At 32.1% G+C, this 15,115-nt stretch overlaps 1 protein-coding gene across 1 annotated transcript in view; it reads right to left on the bottom strand.

Annotated features, from left to right (window-relative positions):
* The window catches only part of LOC117178714 (inactive dipeptidyl peptidase 10), a 1,065,008-nt gene that overhangs the window by 808,216 nt on the left and 241,677 nt on the right, over window positions 1–15,115 (bottom strand). The window lies entirely within an intron of this gene.

Raw genomic sequence — 15,115 nt, 5'->3', positions numbered from 1 at the left:
CCATCCATCCATCCATCCATCCATCCATCCATCCATCCATCCATCCAACCATCCATCCATCCATCCATCCATCCATCCATCCATCTATCTATCTATCTATCTATCTATCTATCTATCTATCTATCTATCTATCTATCTATCTGTCTATCTATTACGAATATCGATTCAAAAGGTTTTCGAACTGCCTAGTTCAATTCCGATTTTTTCGACTTAAGCTCAGCTACCTCGGTTCGGAAAAAACCGTTTCGATTTGAATAATGCACAGGTCTACTTGAAATATTACCTACTGAAAAAGCACGTATCAACGACGAATTATTGAGTCTATCTTTATAAACAAATTTCAAAATATTTCGATTAACTTACATACAGAAATTCTTAATATTAATAAAATTTATCAAAGTACCCCAATGGGCACAAAACTATTGAAATCCCAAGAACTTCCTTGAGACGTTCCTAGCACGTCCTTTGTCAGGCCAATCAACGTCTCTAAGACGTCCAATATCCTAAAGAAAACTCAAAATGTCTCAAAGACATGGACGTTCTCAGGACTTCTTTTGTTCGGACATTTGAGGTTTTAGGAGAATCCTTACGATGACCAAAAGACATGTTGTAAAAGACGTTTTAGGGATTTCCCAAAGACGTCTCTAGGACATCCTTAATTTTTCTGGCCACTGGGATAATAAAATAATGTCATCTTTTTATTCAAAAAATTTCTGATTTTTAATTTAAACTTATTTTCGCGCTTTCTCATCAGTAGTTTCAATGAATACCCATCCACTGATTGTCAACGTTCATTACGTACAGAATCTTCATGTATTTTTAACCTGTCAATTTTTTTCATCATTCACAACCTACGATAAGGCTCTTCTTTTTTAAAAGTGTATGTCCTAACAAGTTAAAGTCTTCTCAACTTTTGAGACTTTAAAATAACATTTTCATCATTTTTTTAATTAGCTTAGAACAAATTTTGACTAAATAATTTACAAATTTACATCGTTATTCTTTTATTTTTACTCCTTGAATTTAATCTGATGTTTAATTAATTTCGTAAATTCACGTGAAATATGTACACTAATCTACGAAATTATTTATTATGATTGTTTCCCTTGAGATAATAATTGTAAAATTATAATTATTTAGGTTGAAACCTTTTAAAAAAGATACGAATTGATACCGAACCGTCAACGATTGAGAAAGGAGTTTTTAATCCAATAAATTCTTAGTTCGAAAAAAGGTTTTTTGCTCAATTTTATTTTAATTTATGTGAACCGTAAGACAAAAAAAAATCTTTGATTTAAAATTCATAAATATTGTAGGTCGAAGAAATTATTGATTTGGTTTCATATATAGTAATTATATAATATATTGAAACAGTATAGATAAAGTAAATATAAAGTGAGACTGAAGTATGGCTGAGTACAGCTGAAGTAGAGCTGAATGATAAATTGTATTAATTACATTTATGTTATTTTTTTTCTCTTTTGGTCAAAAATCAATATTTTATAAATCTCGATTTTTAAAATTGTGAAAAACATGCTCTCTAGCTCCACAGGGATTCTAGCTTAGGTTTTCAGATTAGCGGTCTAAATCTTTAACACGATAAGCTATGGAGAGGCGAGCATACTTTCTTTATTATACCTATAACCCAGGAAAAAAGAACCGATAGGAAGCAAGTCGGTTTGAATTGCGTATCTGTCATTTGCAGATTAAGAGATTAAAAATACAATCGATTGGCCACATTTTTAATCGGTCACCTGTGCGCGGTACTTTAAATCTGCTATTCCACATTCGTCAAAATGCTGAGTGAAGAGAATTGAATGAGACTGACAAACTTGAAATAATTCCTATGTGCATTCTACGATTCAGTAATGTGCATATGAATGGGGTGAGATCCAAAAGGCTGTGTTTAACTGAGTGGAATATGCAGATTAAAATTTTAAAGCATCAACTCTTTCGAATAAGAAGTATGAGGTAATAAACTCGAATAGCACAATACTGATTAATAAAAAATTAACTAAATTTAAAGTAAATGATATTGTAATATACTATCATTGATGTGACAATTTATTTATAAAATCAATGATTATTTAGATGTAATTCTCTTTTTACAATGGTTTCAATAGATTATCCTGTACAGCAATGATGAGATTTACCCTGAATTAAGCGCCAGTGACATTCAACGTATTCAGTGCACATGCTAATGGCTGCAAGTAGTCCACATGTTAGAAACAAACTCCGCCATTCGCTTATACCCATTTGCATCACAAACATCCAAATGTTTAGAATGTTGATACCCGCATTTTCGTTAAAGATAATTTACATAAGATTTTGTATCGGAATTATCGTTCCTCTATCGGTTAACGCTGATTCATAATCGCTACTGAATGGGTCCGAGAAAAAATTACGTGGCCGATTAAAAAATTTTATTTCTCATTAAAAACTCACTCTAACCTATGAGCGGTTATCTGGAATTCCAGTGACAGATAAGCAATTCAGAAGACGTCAAAACCCATTCAAATGCAAGAGAATGGATTTTTGTTTCCTGAGAAGTTGAATTACGACGTAATTCATTATACTTGTGAGATTTTTATTTTTCAAGTACGAAGTTATATACATGTATATACAGGGTGTCTAAATAGTCCCGGGACGGTTGGATATTTTCAGGTAGAATATTTTAAAAATAGTGAAGGTCATTCCTGAAGTAAATTTCAACGAGTAATTCAATCGTGACCTTAATTTTGACCTTGAAGTTGACCTCCGTGGCTTTTTGAAGGTCAACTTTGTTTTTTAAATGGAAACACCTTTTTTACATCTGCAATCGATAGAGAGGAAAATTCAACGATCAGGTACGTACCCAAGTCATAGGTCAATTGTAGCATTCAAGGTCAGTTAGAGGTTATTTGAAATTAACAAAGATTTCCAAGAGGTCAGTGCAATTCCTGAAGTAAATTTCAACGAGAAATTCATTGATGAGATCTGTATTGATCTTGGTTACAGCGCTTTGAATATTGTAAAATCATAAGGAAATTTTTCATTAAAAGTTTCAGGTTTTTGAAAATCAGGTTTTTGAAAATTGAAAATTTACATTTTTGTGAAAAAAAGCTGAGAGAACTGTACCCGATTGACCACACAACGAATTATCAAATTTTCTTAAGGACATTTTTAACCATGCACAACCACGTTCCCAGTACCAGAAATTTCTCTCCGTTTATGTTTTTATGAAATTGATCAATAACTGCCTTCGAAAATGATTAGTGGTTTTCCAAAAAATTAACTTCATGGTATTACAGAAAGTTACGATCAGTGTAATGGTAACCTCTGACCTCAGGGTCATCACAAAATTGTGAATAACTTCACTGAATTATAAATTCGTGTTTTATTTACACGGCCATATAAGATTACCGGTGTTAAAACTAAAATTCGTTTTCTTCACAACGTTCAATCATTGCTAACTGAAAAAAAGTATTTTACGTAAATTAGAAATAAATATGAATCCAAAGAAACGTCTTCCTCTAATTTTAAAAATAAATTCCAAATAAATTAGAGATTACAAATCGCGCAGTCCAACACGGCGCGTGAGTGAACCCTACCTTAGCGGTTGATAGGCGTTATCCGTCGGTAACTAAGAATTTTGTCTGGGTTCTAACGCCATACAGTGGAAACTTTAGAAAACAAGGCTGCGACGCAAGTGGAAACATACTGCTGAAGCAATTATGCATGCGATTGAAGTCACCTACAACTGAAGTTTATGATATTTAAAAAATTTTTAAGGCTTCAAAAATTTTATTGTAATTACTCCACGACATTCTAAGGCAAAATTGAATGCAGAATCCGAGCTGCAACAAGTTAAACGTCTTCTTGCTGTTTTTTTTAGTATTTGTTGTATGCTACGGAAGGGATACTATGTGGATACGATATGGATACGCTGTAAGGTATCTTTTCCGTTCATTCGGTCCTCTAAGGAAGTCACGCTGTGTTAGGTGTTATCCGACCTTGACGATATTTTATCGAAAATTATATAATAATTTGGATTTATTTGAAATAAAATTCAATAAGTGCAATCTGAATGGTTATTTATTGATTATAGGCTACCTAATATGCACGTGTTTTATGCGCAACTGAATATTTACGTGGCTATATTTGATTAACATGTATTATACAATTAAAATTAACCAACTAAAGTAATAATAATGATTTAATTTAACGTGTTGTTTAATTTAACCATTTTTCATTAAGGAAAAAACATAATCTGCAATTTGTGAAATAAAAAATAAAGAAAAGAAAATAATTAGGTAATTAAAACGTGAAATATATTCAAATATTCAATATGAAAAAAGATTTGAATTCGAAGCCGTCTCATGAATGGTATGCATATGAATGGTTTGATTTTAACACCACTGATAACGAAAAAATAGAACACAAACACGTATATCTACAATGAAAAAGCAAACAGAATAAACATTTATGTACAGAAAAATGGACCCAAAAATGACTATTGAGTACAAGGACTGCCTTGCCGTTACTAGTCGTAAAGAATAAACTAGTTCACCAAAAATGCAAACAGTAGTGGAAGCATCATCGTCCTTCCAAAGCTAGGATGAAAAGAGGACAAGCGGGATGAGGACGAAGAAATAAAAAAGGAATGAAAGCAGAAAGAAATGTAAAAAGAGATTAAGAAAATCAGGGACGAGGAGTGCAGAAAGACAGCAAGAGGAGACACAGAGGATGGACGGGGGATAGATAACTTTAGATTCAGATTCAAAGAAAGAGACATTATGTAAAAGTCAAAAGGATGGTAGAGGTGGAAAGACTGGATATAAAGGACTGATTGCAATAGAACATTGAGGGAAAATGATGACTCGGAGAAAGGAAGAAGAGAAGGCAGCCGAAAAGGAAAAATTGACAATCAATATAAAGAAATTTGAGACCAAAATGAAACAAATTTAAGTATCCAAGAGAGCAGAATATCAGAAGCAAAAATTTATTCGGATAAAGAAAATAAAAAATGAATTAAGGCCATGTGATGAGTATAACAGCTGATCAAGTCAGCCCTAAGATTAATATTTTTCACCCATATTGAGAAATAAAAGTTTAAATAACGCGGAAATTTCTTCGGGAATTGTTAATAAATATTAAAGGATCGTTTGTGGCCTTGCAAATAGTTGGAGGAAGAAAAAAGTTTATTTATGCAAATAATGATTATTGACGGACACATTTAGGTTTTACAGCAGAAGTTTGATTTATAACTTTCTCTGACGGTAATCATGGAATCTGTCTTACCCACAGACCCCTAGAAGTTCGAACTTGTCTACTCGCTGCGCTAGTGCTGCTTTGACACAGCTGATACCAGACTGATATGTATGTCAGACGAAATATGTTTATATGCATTTCAAGTGCAAACATTAGTTTTTGCATTATTTGTGCATAATGTTCGTGAGCGATTGTTGTTGTTTTGCCCCACTCTGATAAATATAAACCTCATAACTAGCCCATTGACAACATTGAAAATTGCTTGCAGGGTTTGACGACAGAACGGTCGGTATTTCTCCAAAATAGTCATTAAAAAAAAAACTTTTGTCACTATTCTAATTATTTAGGACCAGAGACACATTCTTGCTTGCCTTCTATTTATCGTGCCAAATTATTAACACAATATCTCATTCCGTGTGGACGTAAGTTGGGAAAGAAAACTTCCACTGGTGTATTCTTAAAAAAAATTTTTCCTCAAAATTTCCACAGGAACAAAGCAGATACATGGACTTTATTACCTCCTCTTTCATTTCCCAAACTTTCATAGCGATACCTTATTTCGTCTAGACGTAAGTTGGGAAAGAAAAATTTGGTCAGTGACCCTCTCATCACATGGCCTTTAATAATATTAAAAAAATAGTCAAAAATAAGGTTTTAGACGTTAGTTTCAGTTAAAATAAAGTAGGAAGAAACAGAATCAAGAGAAAAATAGTATTATACTTTTTTTGAAAGCTAGAATTCTTTAATTTGTTTCAGGAAGATTAAGATGGAAGGCATCGAATCGCGGAACATCGTGCTTGCCGCCGAAAAAGCCGGCTGGCACTAAGTCTGTTGTCGTCTATCGTTAAGTCAAAGTGTTCGGGTGTTAACCAGTGATTGACTACCGCCAGTGTCCGATGCGAGAAGGGATTTTCTGTCTTCCAGCTAATCTTCTTCAGTAAGCCAAAGTGCCGTCCTCGAGAAGGTCATCCAGTAGCCGACCGACGTCGCTCATTCTACCCACCCGCCTCCAAGGGTCGTTCTCCCATTATCGATAACCTGGTGGTCATCGCCACGAGCCACCGGTTTGCCGGCAACGCTATAAGTGACAATAAATGTTGCTTTCGTTCTTTGAAATTTTCAAGCCTTCATTTACTGTGTTCTTACCTTTCTCGGCGTTTCCACCTCCTATTCCGCCCCCCCCCCTCCTCCCCACCTCGATATTACTCCCGTAATACAAATTCTTTCAAAATCCTACAACTCGAGAACGGAAGTCGTTTATCAATTGTAAATTGGAAAAAGAAAAATTAATAGTTCATGTGTGCTATGATACGAATTTTTATATTTAAATAATGTAAATTTTAGCAATGGCCAGGAAAAAGTTTTCTTGTAGAAGATTTTATTGTCAATGTTTTTTTGAAAAATGTTTATTGATTTTTAGAAAAAGGGCGCATACCCGAGTAAAAATTCTTCCACTTGAGTTCGACTTCAGTTGCCCCAAATCTAGACATCCTGAAGTCGAAAATTTTGACTTGAGCATGTGTCAGTTTACCTGTCCTAACAAAAACGGTTATCCTGACAGTCATAAAAGCTAACCTTTGTTATAACCAACTCGAACTCAAGTCAATGCATTCTTACTCGGGTAGATATGTATTTTAGTCGAAAATGTGCGGGTAGCCCTGTACAAATGTCCGTTAAAAATAGTTGGTATATCTTGCGTGCTCACAGGCTCTGCCACGTTCAATAAAACAAAAAACTACCCTGAGAAAAACTTGACTTTTTTCATATCGTACGTTGTTTGGCTTAAAATTTGGATTTTTTATTGATTTCCAAAATATTGCAAATGCTATAACTCTGAGAATTTTCTTTTTATGAAAAAAGTCTTCAGTATAAATTGTTTGGCTTTCCATCAGCTATTAATAGCCGTACATAAGATTTTGAAATATAGAAAAAGTGGTCCCAAAATTTTTCATAAATGCCAAAGTGTGCCAAAGATCAATCCGATCCCTTCATTTTTCTGAGACTTATCGTGTTTACGGACTACGGACAGACAGACAGACGCCAGCGTAAAAACTTGATTTTCGGATTCAGGAGGTCTCGAAGCGTAAAAATTCGCTGAAAATTGTAGTGGCACAGTGGGCACACATTGTGGCAACGTCTTTACGACATTGTTACGACAACTTTACGACATCCTATGTCCAAGTCGTTCAGTCGTCTTTATGAAATCGTAAATATGTCGTATGATCTGACGATGTCTTTACGATATCGTAAAGACACTGTAACGACATGGGCCCTGTGAGGTGCGTTACCGTTACAATTCGAAGGAATTAAATATATTGAAAACACGTTCTCTTTGGGAGAATAGAAAACTGTGTGGCGGTCGCTATGGAAATAGAAATACATAAGTTTAGGAGGTATCTTATTCTTATTGTGGTATTTTAGACAGATGGAAAAATCGGGCATTTAAATTGATTGAATAATCTTCAATTTTGCGCTGAAATCTAAAAATATTAATTTTTCTCTATTCTACGCTTATTACCGGGTTTCTTTTTTTATTATTAATTTCAATTTTTAAATAATTTGAATTCTCTAAAGTAAAATGCTGTTACTTTTCTCTGTAATATTGATATTTTATCCCATGTAAATAAAATTGAAAATAAAGTTCCTCAAGCAAAATCTCGATATACTTGTACTCTGTTATTCTTTGAAAAGTTTTAATTTCGCTTTCTGGGTCTTATCGACTTTTCGTTGTGTATTTTAATGCTAAAAAGCTGTAAACCATGTGTTATAAAGATAATTTCATTAAGTAAAAAAATCGCAACTTTAAAGGGACATCAGTAAACTGCATTACCAATTGCATGGGGGAGGAGGGTCATACTAAAAACTATGGTTTAAACAGGGGTTGGGGGTCTATGAGAGTAACGTTAAAAACTTAAATAACATTTAGGATGTTTCTTTAATATTAACTTTTAAAGAATTGTGAATTTTTTCTCTGTTTTTAAGAAAACCCTTTTTCTGCCTTTTTTTCTTAAATGGTTTTTGTGTAGAAAAGTCTACTATCATATTTTTGGTTCGTAATTCATCTCTTTTAGTTACACATTCTACTAATCAGTTGGAAATTTTATTATTTTGTGAAAAATGCAACTATTGTGATAAAAAGTCATCTTTTTGGTTAGAAATTCAGAAACTTGGTTAAAAGTTTAACTGCATAAGGTAAATATTTCATTTTTGTTTCAAATTGATATGTTCATAAAAAAGATATTTCACAAAAACTGATATTTTTTGGTAGAAAATGGCTCCTTTCTGGTTGAAAGTTCATGTATTTTGCTAAAAATTTGACTTTTTCTATCAAAAATAAGTTTTCTGCTTTGAAAATTCATAATTTTTTATAAAAAATGCAACTGTTTGGTCTATATTAATCTAATTTGGTTGATGATCCAGAAATTTGGTAAAAAATTGAACTATTCGGCTCCAAATTAAGTTTTCTATTTTAAAATAAACAATTTTTATAATAATGAAACTATTTTAATGAAAATGAATATTCTTAGCAGAAAATTAACTTCTTCCTTAAAAAATCATATATTTAGTTGGAAATTTAACCCTTTTATTAGTAATTCATCCTCCTGGCTTTCAAATTTAAAAATGTTGTTAAAAATCAATAAATTTAGTTTAAAGCTCGTCTTGTTTTGGAATATCATTATTATTTTGCTGAAAAATTTATTTCTTTCGTTAAAAATGTTACTATTTGTTTCGAAATTTATCTTTTCTTGTTGAAAATTCAACGACTGGGTTAAAACTTGAACTAGTTCATTGAAAATTGATATTTTTAAGACTCAGCTTGATCTTTGGGGTTGACTCTTTTTCTAAAAATTCAATTCATCGATTTAGTTGAAAATGAATTTTTTTCATAACGTGTAACAATTTTCTTAACACTTAGGGTTTTTTTATTTAAAATTAATTTTTCATCTAAAAATTGCACTTTTCTATTTTTTTTAGAAATGTATTTTTTATACGTTTAAAATTAAGTTTCTCGATTCATGTTTTCATCGTTTAAAAAAATTTGAAAATGCTGTTATTAAGGTCTAAATTAATCTATTTTGACCATAGATTTAACGAAATGGTAGACAATTAAAGTAGGTTACGGCTGTAAATAAACTTTTCCGTTACAAATCCATGTTTTTCGTTTAAATTAAACTACTTGATTAAAAATTAAACTATTTAAATCGCAGGTGCTTATGAAAAAATACCTGTAAAATAAATCTATGAACAAAAACCTTTTTCAAAGACGCGATCAAAAATAAATTATTTATTAGGTGGCTGTAAAAAAAACATTGTTTTAAAACACCATCAAGAAGAACACAACTCAGTAAAAGGCTACGAAAAAAAATATATTTCGGTAAATGCTAAGAAAAAACCTTATTCCTATAAGCGCCGTGAAAAGAGACCTTACTCATGAAAAAATCGTGAAAATAACCTCTTTTCCGAAAAAGTCGTGAAAAAAGACCGTATTCTTTAAAACTTTCAATTAAACTGTTTCATTACAAGAAAAAACGATAATAATCATTTTGCCGCTAAAAAGTATTAGTGATGGACTATGCAAAGAACTATAAATAAATATCAAGTTAAAATCGTGTGTTTTACGCTGCCAGCCGCTTATTGTATGGGTTTAAGTATTGTTTATACATGTATGTTGAATATAGAGCCCGTGGATCTATAGATATTCGTATAATACATAGTTCATAATAGGAAAGAGGACAAAAGTACTGGGCGGATAGCGCTGTGCCAGATAGGCTTAGCGGAAATAATGAAAACACACTGCAATTTTCTAAACTGGTTTATACGGGGTGTCTAAAAATCCCGGGACAGTTGGATATTTCCTTAAGTAAAATATTTTTCACAAAAGTGAAGGTCATTCCGGAAGTAAATTTCAACGAGGAATTCAATGGTGATCTTTATTGTGACCTTGAAGTATACCTTCATGGCTTTTTAAAGGTCAAATTTGTTTTTTTTTATTGAAAACCCCCTTTTTTACATCTGCAATCGATAGAGCGGAAAATTCTACGTTCAGGTACATACCCAGGTCGTAGGTCAATTGTAACGTTCAAGGTCAGTTAGAGGTTATTTGAAATTAAAAAAGTTTTCAAGAGATAAGTGTAATTTCTAAAACAAATTTCAACAAGGAATTCAATTATGACCTTCATTTTGACCTTTAAGTTGACCTTAATGGCTTCGTAAAGGTCAACTTTGTTTTTTAAAACGGAACCCCCCTTTTATTACGTCTGCAATTGATAGAGCGGAAAATTCTACGTTCAGCTACGTACCCAAGTCATAGGTCAATTATAACGGTCAAGGTCAGTTAGAGGTTATTTGAAATTAACAAAGTTTTCCAAGAGATTAGTGTAATTGCTGAAGTAAATTTCAACGAGAAATTAACTGGTGTGCTCTGTATTGATCTTGGTTACAGCGTTTTGAATATTAAAAAATCATAAGGAAATTTTTCATTAAAAGTTCCAGGTGTTCTGGTGAGAGTTATGTTCCTCCCCGAAGAGTTATACAGTCCTATACCATTTTTCGATACCTAAGTCAATACCTAAGGCGATACCATAAGTCCTATACCGTTTTTCCATACAAATATTACGAATTGAAACTAAATTTACGTACTACGAGTACATACTTACTATTTTTCGCTAAAAGATTGTTATGGCACAAGCTAAACTTAACGCTCCTTATGTCATGCAACGATATTCGAGCTGAGGTCGCATGATTTTTTATTCAGAGATATATGCTTGATTTTCAGCTCTTATTCAAGGTTATTTTCAATGACCCACAACATTTTTGCGATGTTAAAAAATTATATCCGCACGTGAGTTTGATTAAGAAGAGGTCTTTGGTTAATGAAGATTATGATGCAGTGCATCACTGCCAGGTACTCTACTTTTTATATATAGTAGTTGTAACCACGCTTCATTTGTTAAATCTTGGTTTTTCCTAAATAAAGTTAAGTAAACTATAGAAAATGTATGTGGAAGAATGAGAAAGAATAGAGGTGAGGGAAGAGGAGGAGGAGAAAATTCAGTGATGATGTAGTTAAGACAAGTAGGTACTGAAAATATTAGATTTAATGATCATATCATCTAAATTGTATGTTGTGTGACATTTCTACGTACAAATAAAAGAAGCGCAACATCTTTAATATAAAAACAACAAAAAAACTTAATGAAACTGTAGGTAACACCTTGTTTGTGCGTACTAAGTGTATCTCCATTCTTTGTACTGCTCTCTGCGAAGAGCTTGATGAATCCAGTTAAATAGATAAGGATTTCTTATTAATAGAATAATGAACATTCTTTTGTCTCAACTATGTCAACTTCGCAAATGAAAATTTAGTTTAAATAACTAGAGATCTTTGGTTTACAGAGATATATCATAGAGAGCACCACCATCAGATTTGCTGCTTTTCTTATAGTTGTAACCACGCTTTTTCTCCTGTTGAATTTTGAACTATACTAAATCAAGTTAAATAAGCTCTTAAAATACATTCAGAACAATCATAAAATAATATAGAGGGTTGAGGAGGATATGATAATGATTTAGAGTAGGTAAATAGGTTCTGAAAATATTAGATGGAATGATAAATTATACTAAATCTTCGGTTTTATAAGCTGATTTCCTAAACTACAATTAATTCAGGTGAAGGAATCAATAAATACACATACATTTTGAAAATTAAATTTATTTAACTGATTTTATTACAATAAACGTTATTTATGTTTCCAGCTAGTTGATCTAGTAAAAGAAAACGTAATCGATCAACAAAGTTATTGGGATCTTCCTAGTTATCTAACATTTTAGATTTTGCTTTTATTTTATATTCTAAGGAAAGGTCACTTTCAGCATCATCTTCCTCCTCGTCGTCATCTTCCTCATTATAGTCATTATCATGTTCATTAATATCCTCATCAGCAGCATCATTTTTTTTATTACGTATGAAAAACCGTCATATTGGCCAAATTTTTCTTCTGGCTCTACTTTTTGCTTCTTTACAAGTGTTTCCCCTTAATCTTTAGACTTATGAGTAATGCATGATAGATTCTTCAGTAGAGAGAATTGTGGTTTCCATCCTTTCTGAATAGCTAATTTCTGGTCCAGTTTGAAAATCTTATGCTTTCGGGGAATTGCTTACCTCTCCTTATCAGTCCGACTGTCAGATTCTTGCATTGGTCTTAAACTTCGAATTACCTTTGAAATTTGAAGAAAATCTCTTTCATCCTGCTTATGATTCTTGGCTGAGTAAGAGTATACCTCATGTCTTTTTTTAAATTATCAATTCTTGAGTAGGTTCTGGAACAATTTGAACAAGTGCTAGTCATCTTGCCACTGACACAGTAAAAATGGCTGTTCATGGAATCTGAGTTTATATATCCTCCTCCTCCGTCAAGAATCATAAGCAAAATGAAAGAGATTTTCATCAAATTTTAAAGGCAACTCAAAGTTTAAGAGCAATGCAAGAATCTGACAGTCGGATTGATAAGGAGAGGAAAGCAGTTCCTCGAAAGCATGAGATTTTTAAACTTATGACGGTTCTTCATACGTAATAAAAAAAATGATGCTGCTGATGAGGACATTAATGAGCATGATAATGACTATGATGAGGAGGAAGATGATGACGAGGAGGAAGATGATTCTGAAAGTGACCTTTCCTTAGAATACAAAATAAAAGCAAAATCTAAAATGTTAGATGACTGGGAAGATCCCTTTAAGTTTGAGGATCGATTGTGCCTTCTTTTACTAGATCAACTAGCTGGAAACATAAATAATGTACACGAAATTATTTATTCAACATTCCTTGTCATTAATATTTTTTAACATTGATGGAACGAAACCAACACTGTAGAAAGTAAGCAATAAGTTTTAAAATTCTATATATAATTTTTATACGTTTATTGTAACAAAATCAGTTAAATAAATTCAATTTTCAAAATGTATGTGTATTTATTGATTCCTCCACGTGAATTAATTGTAGTTTAGAAAATCAGCTTATAAAACCGAAGATTTAGTATAATTTATCATTCCATCTAATATTTTCAGAACCTATTTACCTACTCTAAATCATTATCATATCCTCCTCAATCCTCTATATTATTTTCTGATTCTTTTGAATGTATTTAAAGAGCTTATTTAACTTGATTTAGTATAGTTCAAGATTCAACAGGAGAAAAAGCATGGTTACAACTATAAGAAAAGCAGCAAATCTGATAGTGGTGCTCTCTATGATTTATCTCTGTATACAAAAGATCTCTCGTTAATTAAATCTTATTTAAATCGGAAACCCTTCTGACTTCTTGTAAATTTTACAAAATTATTGTTGAGTTGAAACATTTTTTAAGCCATAGCTCTCTCTCTTTCTCCTAAACTATACATGCTGCATATCATTTACCATCCTTATCTAATATTATAATATTGAAAAACGCAAAAAAAGTAATTTAACATTAAAAGTAACCTTGAAGTTGCTTACAAAAAAATTGCGTAGTAGGAATTCGATGACGTCCTTGAGAATATTCTGGAAACATAGCATAAACCACTACATCTATAGAATTTCGGTAAGGCAGATTTCTATGGTCTCTGAATGAAATTAGCTAGCTAGAAAGCAATATATCATCCTCGATTTCTATAAACTATATTGATCTTTGTATTTTTAAATTTCTATTTGACTAAATTTGGATTTAAAAGTTCCAGAGAGAAGATGTTCACATGATCACTGTATCATTTTTTCAATTTTTCATTCACAGTTGCCCTGCATTACATTTTAATAATGCTGAATTATTTTTATTATTTATGATGCTTTATTGCAGGTACGTAAATTTTAATAAGAACTTTCATATTATGCGTTCTCCATCTCAAAATAGTTGATTCAATACTACGTAGGTATCTAGTATTAATTGTAAATCTTCCACAGCGACTCACTGTTCGTAAAAGGATCTCTTAAGAATCTGTTGGAATTGTCCAAGATTCGTGAACAATTCTTTTATGTGATGTAGTTCATTTTGATGAGGCATATTGTGAGATTTGTAACAGGTTTTGAGTCGCTCAATCGCAAAACCTTCTGCATTCTTAAAAAAAATTTTAAATTATTTTCGATTTAAAACACTTTTTAATACATAACACTCTTTATCTATTAATATATATCTCTCTGTTTGTCTAATTCTAACCTTGAAGTTGTTTACAAATAAAATTGCGCAGTATAATTTCATGATGCCATTAAGAATATTCTGGAAATATAGCACGTACCAGCCAGTACAGCTGTAAAATATCGGTAAGGTAGGTTTCTATGGCTTGGTTTGTATGACCTATGAACTAAAATTATTCAACTAGAAAGGAACATATTATCTTCTACTTCTATATACTATATTATTATTTTTGTACTTTTTAATTTTTTCATATCAATAAATTTCTTATTCAAGAGTTCCAGAAAGTAGATGTTCATGTGATCACTGTATCAACCTACAGAAACCGCATGTGCGAATAGATTTCCAAAATAAGATAATCGAAAGCATAGATAGGGCAACATGGGAGGACCGTATAAAAAACAAAGATTTAGAGGGCACCTGAACAATGTTACGGGATATCCTTGTTAGATGTACGATCGAAGTGTGTGGTACCGCAGTTGTAGGAAGAATTTCTGGTGATGCGTGGTGGAATGATGAAATTCAGGCTGCCCAAAAAGCAAAAAGAGAAGCGTACAAGAGAACATTGAACATCGCAGGTCTTAGCAATGAGAAAAGATGTAGACGCAGAAATGATTATAGACGCGAAAACAGGATACTTAAACGATTAGTTAAAGAAAGTAAAGATACAATTAGAGCAGAAGAAGAGATAAAAATACAAA

The sequence above is a fragment of the Belonocnema kinseyi genome, chromosome 8, assembly GCF_010883055.1.
Source record: "Belonocnema kinseyi isolate 2016_QV_RU_SX_M_011 chromosome 8, B_treatae_v1, whole genome shotgun sequence".
NCBI classification, from domain to species: Eukaryota; Metazoa; Arthropoda; class Insecta; order Hymenoptera; family Cynipidae; genus Belonocnema; species Belonocnema kinseyi.
Note: the sequence above shows the minus strand (reverse complement) of the source record. Positions and strands in the feature narration are given on the sequence as shown.